Genomic DNA, 7,500 nt, shown 5'->3' with positions numbered 1-7,500 from the left:
TCGCTTCCATCTTTCTATTCACCCTCTCTTAACAGTTGTTTCACAATGGCGAGTTTTTTTTTTTTTTTTTAATCTCAATTTCACGTTTCCAGCCCTAATGACCTTATAGGTCCGAGAGCTTGGCCTTTGGCCTGATTTCTATATTCCATTCCTACTTCAGACTCGAAATTTGTGTGAATGTTCTTTTTAGTCAAGAGTTTCATTTTTCATAATCACAATAATTTTTTTTTTTAGTTTATCGATGCGGAATTGAAGATCAGAACCCCTCTGCCACCGGTAATGAAAAATTGATTCCAAATTGATCAGTGTCATTTGTAACTGTCTTGGACTTTGTTTATCCGTTCAGTTTCCTTGATTGCCAGGAGTGGACAGGTCTGCTGTACTTCCGTATCAAGGGAAGACAAAGGGAGAACGTCTATACGAGTATTCGGTTGGTATTTGATTTCCGAAATGTTATCTCTTCTGGTTCTGTGAAAAATTGAGAGAGTTGAATATTGTGTAATTTGTCAGGTTGCCTGCTGTGAATGTTTGGATATATGTATATATATATATATATATATATATATATATATATATATTATATATATATATATATATATATATATATATATATATATATATATATCTATAAATAAAGGTTTTTTGCCACGAAGGAAAATTGAAAAGCGAGATAGCCTAGAACTTTCGGTCTAGCACGACCCTTTACTAGTAAAGGTCGTGCTAGACTGAAAGTTCTCGGCTATCTCGCTTTTTAATTTTCCTTCGTGGCAAAAACCTTTATTTTACATAAATATTTTTTTATACTTCGTGATCAAGTTATTCATATATATATACAAAATATCGCTACAAAGTCCTTTAATATCTTTAAGGTACCTCCAAATTAATATATTTTCATATATGTTTAACTGAAGGGGAATTTATTCAGCGATAATAGAATTGCCGGCCGACGGGCACGAACCATCGACATCTTCAATTCCAGGACTGACAGTGGAAGCCTTAGACCCACCCGCCACTGCAAGAGGATATAAGTTTATGCCGCCTCCCACCCTCAAATACCTGCCGCGCTCAGGTATTTATATTTTTGGAGTGCATCAAACCCACCTCATCCTTTTGTAGCGTTTGTATATGAATCACAGTAATGTGATATGACTTATATAATGGCTACGGTCTAGGCAAAAGCACTACAACGCTACCGAGGACGAGGTGAGTTTGATGCAGTTTCCAAAACTAAAAAATACCTGAGCGCAGCAGTATTTGAGTGTGGAGGCGGCATAAACTTATATCCTCTTGTGGTGGCGGGGTGGGCTAAGGCTTCACTGCCAGTCCTCAGGGAATTGAAGATGTCGATGGTTCGTTGCCCGTCGGCCGGCAAATTCTATTATCGCTGAATAAATTCCCCTTTGGTTAAACATATATGAAAATATATTAATTCCAAGGTAGAGTGAATTAGATATTAGAGGACATTTGTAGCTTGATATATATATATATATGAATATATATATATATATATATATATATATATATATGCAAGTATGTATGTTAGTTTTCTGTGGAAGAAATGCCTGTCCGTCCACACTTTTTCATGTCTGCACTTTTCTCTGTCCGCCCTCAGATCTTAAAACTTAGTGAGGCTAGAGGGCTGCAAATTGGTATGTTGATCATCCACCCTCCAATCATCAAACATACCAAACTGCAGCCCTCTAGCCTCAGTCGTTTTTATTTTATTTAAGGTTAAAGTTAGCCCTAATCCTGCGTCTGGCAACGATATAGGATGGGCCACCACTGGACCATAAATATAGTTTTATGGGCCAAGGCTCATACAGCATTGCACCGAGACCACCGAAGATAGAACTATTTTCGGTGGCCTTGCTTTTTAAACGCTGTACAGAAAACTTGGTTGCGCCGAAGAAACTTCGGAACATTTTTCAATTTTGTTTTTCCTTACCACTTGGAAGTCAGCGCTTGTGAGCATCCCAGCTATCATATTCAAGCTCTTTTAATGCCTGCTTCCAGAAGCAGAATGATCTTTAGCGGAAAAAAAGAAGAAAAAAAAAGCGCTCCAATAGAATTTTCTTGTTTAGAGAAGTCGTGCCAATTTCCCCTGATCACCCAATTTCCCGAGAATAAAACGTATAATATCCACGTGTGCGTCTCCTGAGACAAGAGGGGGAGGGGGAGGAGGAGGAGGTGGGCCTTCTCTCACCCCTCTGACCCCCAGCTCGCTCGTAGACAAAATGAGCTTTTGAGGAAATAATCCTCAAGTGACGAGAAATAAGATTTGGGATTAGGTTGGATGGTACCCTGAGAGAGAGAGAGAGAGAGAGAGAGAGAGAGAGAAAGTTGATTTGATTCATTGAAAGAGTAAACTGGTGTCTGGAAGGAAATGAGAAGAAAAGGAGCATCAGCAGAAGGGAGAGAGAGAGAATATTGAAGTAGTGTGTCATTATTTATACAGAGAATGAATAAGAGCTGTATCCTACTTATGAACACACACACGCACACTCACACACATATATATATGTATGTATATATGTGTGTGTATGTGTTTGTGTGGCCCCCGTTGTTAAAGCATGCACATTCGTTGACTTATGTTGTGATTAAGGTACGTTGATGTCGATCAGCTGAAGGAAGTCCCAGTAGGGTGCGCTAAAAGGCGTGAGACTTGCAACCTCATCCCACACTTTTAGTCAGTAATTTTAGTGTGGCAGAGACTTGCACGTTCATCGATAGATAAAAGTCTTCGTGCAACTTTTATTGCGGGGTTAGACAGGACCATGGAAGCTTTGCAACAGCAATGTGTTGAAGATTTTACTATCCTATGGCAGGAGCGAGATGTGGTTTGAGGTTTTTCTGATTGTTGCACTGGTTTTTACGTTTTCCTTTCGCTGATTTGTAGGATAACTTACGAAGTTTTCTTCCATTTAAGGTTGAGAGTTTCTGAATAACTGAAACTCTCATCATTGTTCAGGACTGAACATCGTTTATCTCCATTGTTTCAGACAGGTATTGTGCTGGAATTGACTCCCAACTTTGTTCATTTAAGCAACCCTTTTCTGCCTCATTCAAGTACATAATGCAATTTTGTCTTAGTGCTCCACGGAAAGTCCTCCATTGTTTATTATTCTGAGGACCATTTAATGACTTTCTGTTTACCCTTCTCCTCTTCCTTCATTTCCATTCATGTTTAAATTCAATCCACAGTGAATTGCTGGAATAGACTGACCCCTTCTACCCTCCACCGCCATGACGCCAAGAGAAGCCTTCGCTCATGTGGTAAGTACCTTCTTTGCTTTGTCTAAACGGTGCATTAAATAACCGAGCTCAGATATTGGTTGAGTTTGTAAGTTGTGTATTTTGTACCTGGGAACCCCGACTTTCAGTTGATTTGATTTGCAGGCTCTTGAAGAGGCAGTTTTGTATTTTGTTTCCGCTAGGTAGATCATAGCTTGTGTCTTGGAAGTAGTTCCTTGACTTTGAAGTGATAATTCTAACATTGTGATCTGGTACATTTATCGAAAGTGCTACTATTTCATTGGTTGGTGAAATCTGAAGTAATTTGTTTTATGCTGAATCAGATGTATTGCGTTGCATACATTTTACCAATCCCCGTATTTTTCGTGTGAATGAATCTTGATGTTTTTCTTACTCGGGGAGTAAGCCTACAAACTACCTTGTCGTTGTTGTTCTTGCTGGGGTGGTAGGAAAGGTCTATGGAAGAGCCTTAAAATGTTTTGCGTAGAGTTAAAGATACAGGAATTTTGGGCTAGGATATTTATGATTTATTTATTAGAATGAAAATGTAAAAAATAAAGATGTGCATGTTAAACAGTACAGAATAATTATTTCTAATACAATATAGTATATTTATTGTAATTTTCGTCGGTGAAACAAGGATCTATTTGACAGTAGGTTTTAGCGTGCATTATAATGTACGTAAATTAGGAACGTAATGTTTACAACTTATGTGGGAGAGGAATATCTTGCATGCGTCCCAAGTAAGCTTGAGGTCGGATCACACCTTGCTATTCTTGTAAGATAGTGTTCACGCACTGCAATGCCATTTAGATACAAAGCACATTTTAGTTAAGTATGTCTTAGTTTAACCAGACCACTGAGCTGATTAAAGCTCTCCCAGGGCTAGGCCGAGGTATTAGACATTTTTTACATGGCTACAAAGCAATTGGTTTCGTAGCAAAGGAACCTACAGCTTCTTGTGGGATCCGAACCATATTATACCGAAAAATGAATTTCTATCACCAGAAACAAATTCCTCTGATTCCGCGTTGGCCGAGCGGAGAATCGAACTTCGGATTGGTAGGCGAGCACGAAAACCATCCGTCCAGCGAGGAACTACACGAAAAGGACTTCCTATGAAAACACTGGATGAGTGGTCTTCCGTCGCACTACCAATATCATCATGATGAAGGGCATCCCGCCCATGTTTTGCAAAGTTTTCTTGGGGCGGGGGTTGGATGGGTGACCGATGGGACGCCCTTCCTTACTTGGGGGGTAGGGGTAGGGGTTATGCCAGGTAATGGATAAGGTATACCAGTCACTTAACCGAATTGGGTGTTGTGTTTGGTCCGGGGAGATCTGGTGGCCACCAAATATTTAGCGGAAGGGATGGGTTGCCACACACACACACACACACACACACACACACACACATGGTATAAGCAGCCTACTTTCTTTGTGATTGTTGGCCTTTTTCACGTCGTCCATATGAGCGTTTGCTAATGTTTTATTAGTCTGCATTGTTTGCAGTGTTGTTAATATTGTAAGTTTTGTTATAAATTTTTTTTTATGTCAATATGATAGGTGTTGGTAGTGTTAGTGTTGCCAACGTCTTTATTTTGATTAGATTATGGTGTCAGGGAACTTTTTTTTTCGTGGCATTTCCGTTAATCTCGTACTTGAGTTTTGTCTCGAGTGTCATATATTTTATAGTGCTGTCTAGCACTTGTGCTCTCTCTCTCTCTCTCTCTCGTCTCTCTCCTCTCTCTCTCTCTCTCTCTATTATATAATATATATATATATATATATATATATATATATAGATATATATATATATATATATATATATATATATATATATATATATATATATATATATACACACACACACATTTTTGCCTCTAATTTTTAATATGAATTATTGGACTCTCTCTCTCTCTCTCTTCTCTCTCTCTCTCTCTCTCTCTTCTCTCTCTCTCTCTCTCTCTCTTCTTTGACGCTCACTGTGACCTGAATTCCCAGTACATTTTACCCTTTCACCACCACCCCTCTCCCGCAATAAAAACCCCTTCAAACGAGAGGAGAGAGAGAGAGAGAGAGAGAGACGGAAAGATAGATTACCTCCCTGTAGAGATTATGCTTGACTCGTCCATCATCTGTATAGATCTGTATAGGAAACTGATGCGGCTCCGACGACGTAGGATCGACACATTCCCCCCTCCCCCTCCCCTCCCCCCTTTCCCCCTCCCCGCCCCCCTCCCCCCCCCCCCCCCCCCCCCCCCCCCACCCCGCCCCCTCCCCCCCGGGCTCGAAATCGATAAATGGCGGAAGCAAAACCAAAACGACCCCTGGCCTCCATTTCGAAAGGAGAAGGTGTGACGTCACTCGAAAAGTATATATATATATATATATATATATATATATATATATATATATATATATATATATATATATATATATATTTTCATATACATTATTTTCAGTGCTTCGTTGTATGTTTACAATAAAATCTAATTGTAAATGTAATAATTATGTCTGAATATTAATTGTATGAGTTAATATTACAGTACAGTATATCTCAAAATAAATAAATATATATATATATATATATATATATATATATATATATATATATATATATTTCTTTTCGAGCGAATCAATACGAGATAAACGGATAGAACCTCTTCTTTCGGTGTGTGCATAGACTTCTTCCCCCTCCTTTCCCTCCCCCCCCCCCATCAAAGAGACCTATAGAGTATAGTTTGAGGAAGGGGGGGCGGGGTTACTTAAGGCGAAAGGAAACGGCGCATTCGCCACCGAGATAAAACTCTTTTGATGCTCTGGAGGGACCGTTATCCTATCCTCCTTTCCTCCTCCTCCCCTCCTCCTCCTGCCTCCTCCTCCTCCTCACCTCCTCCTCCTCCTCCCTTCTGAGACATTATGGGAATTTCTCTCTCTCTCTTCCTCTCTCTCTCTGTCCGCCATTAAAGTTATGGATCCGTCGTCTTATCTGCTATTATGGAAATGTAAAAATTACATTTTTTCTTTCTCCTCTTTCCCATACGTTCCCCTAGTGCACCTCACGGCGTGCACTGTAGGCATTGCCTTCATTCGTTTTACTGTATCATCGTTCATATTCTTTCCTCCACCTTAGTTTCGACTCTGTCCTGACACTCGTTTCATGATGCAACTGCGAGATTCTCCTTTTATTATGATCTCAAAACCATATTACTTTCATTTCCCCTTTCAGTGCTGAATGGCCTCATTGGTCCCAGCGCTTGGCCTTTGACCTCAAGTTTATATTCCGTTGCATTCCAACCCCGCAGCAGGGTAGTACCGTCAGTGGACCCCATGCGGTGCACCGTAGGCATTACTTAGGGTTCTTTGCAGCGTGCCCTCCTTAAGGCCCCTAGCTGCAACCCTTCTCGTTCCTTTTACCGTACCTCCGTTCATATTCTTTTTCTTCATCTTGCTTTCCACCCTCTCCTAACACTTGATTCATAGCGCAACTGCTTTGAGGTTGTCCTTCTGTAACGCCTGTCGACACCTTTTCCTGGCAATTTCCATTTAAGCGCTGAATGACCTCGTAAGTTCCAGTGCTTTGCCTTTGGCCTAAATTCTATGATCAGCTTAATTTATTCCATTATATAATCAACTCAACTTATTCCATTATTATTCCAATGAAACGCATCAGTTCATATTCTCAGATATTATGAAATCTAGAAAGGTAATGACACACATACCGCATCCTTTCCATCCATTTAAATTAAAGTTAGCATTATTAAAGTCATTATTAAAGTTAGCATTCAGTTTGGGTCCCAGTGACGGAGCGAAATGGAATCGAGGGTCTTCACATTGCGATGGATTATGAAAGCAAAACATAGCAGCAGCACCGGAGGATATTCCAACGCGGCGTCTGCTTCTCATTTCTTGAGCGAATTTTCGTCTGCACCAAAATCGAGTGGGTTGTAGCCAAGAAAAAGTGACTTTTCAGGTATTAAATGAAGAGAAAAGATGTTTTTTTTTTTGTTTCGTGTCTTTCTGTTGCAGAAATCACGCGAGGCATCATTCGCACTTTAAACACAGAACCATTGAATCTCGTGACATTGAATTTATAATACATAAATACCAATGAATCATTATTTTCTGCGATTCACCTTAATTTATGTAACATAATATCAGTGAATCACTATTTTCTGCGGTTCACTTTAATTTATATAACATAAATATCAGGGAATCACTATTTCTGCGATTCAAAACTGATTT

At 39.7% G+C, this 7,500-nt stretch overlaps 1 protein-coding gene across 2 annotated transcripts in view; it reads left to right on the top strand.

The window, feature by feature from the left end:
• LOC135210525 (microprocessor complex subunit DGCR8-like) overlaps positions 1 to 7,500 on the top strand; it is a 215,323-nt gene that overhangs the window by 14,906 nt on the left and 192,917 nt on the right. The window contains exon 2 of one of the 2 annotated variants that reach the window (XM_064243400.1): positions 3,202 to 3,273. The exons of the other annotated variant lie outside the window; for it this stretch is intronic. The gene's annotated coding sequence lies outside the window, so the exon portion shown is untranslated. The remainder of the gene's footprint in view (positions 1 to 3,201; positions 3,274 to 7,500) is intronic. 2 annotated transcript variants of the gene reach the window in all.

This window comes from Macrobrachium nipponense, chromosome 39 (assembly GCF_015104395.2).
Source record: "Macrobrachium nipponense isolate FS-2020 chromosome 39, ASM1510439v2, whole genome shotgun sequence".
Classification (NCBI taxonomy): Eukaryota; Metazoa; Arthropoda; class Malacostraca; order Decapoda; family Palaemonidae; genus Macrobrachium; species Macrobrachium nipponense.
This window is presented reverse-complemented; position numbering and strand designations above follow the sequence as displayed.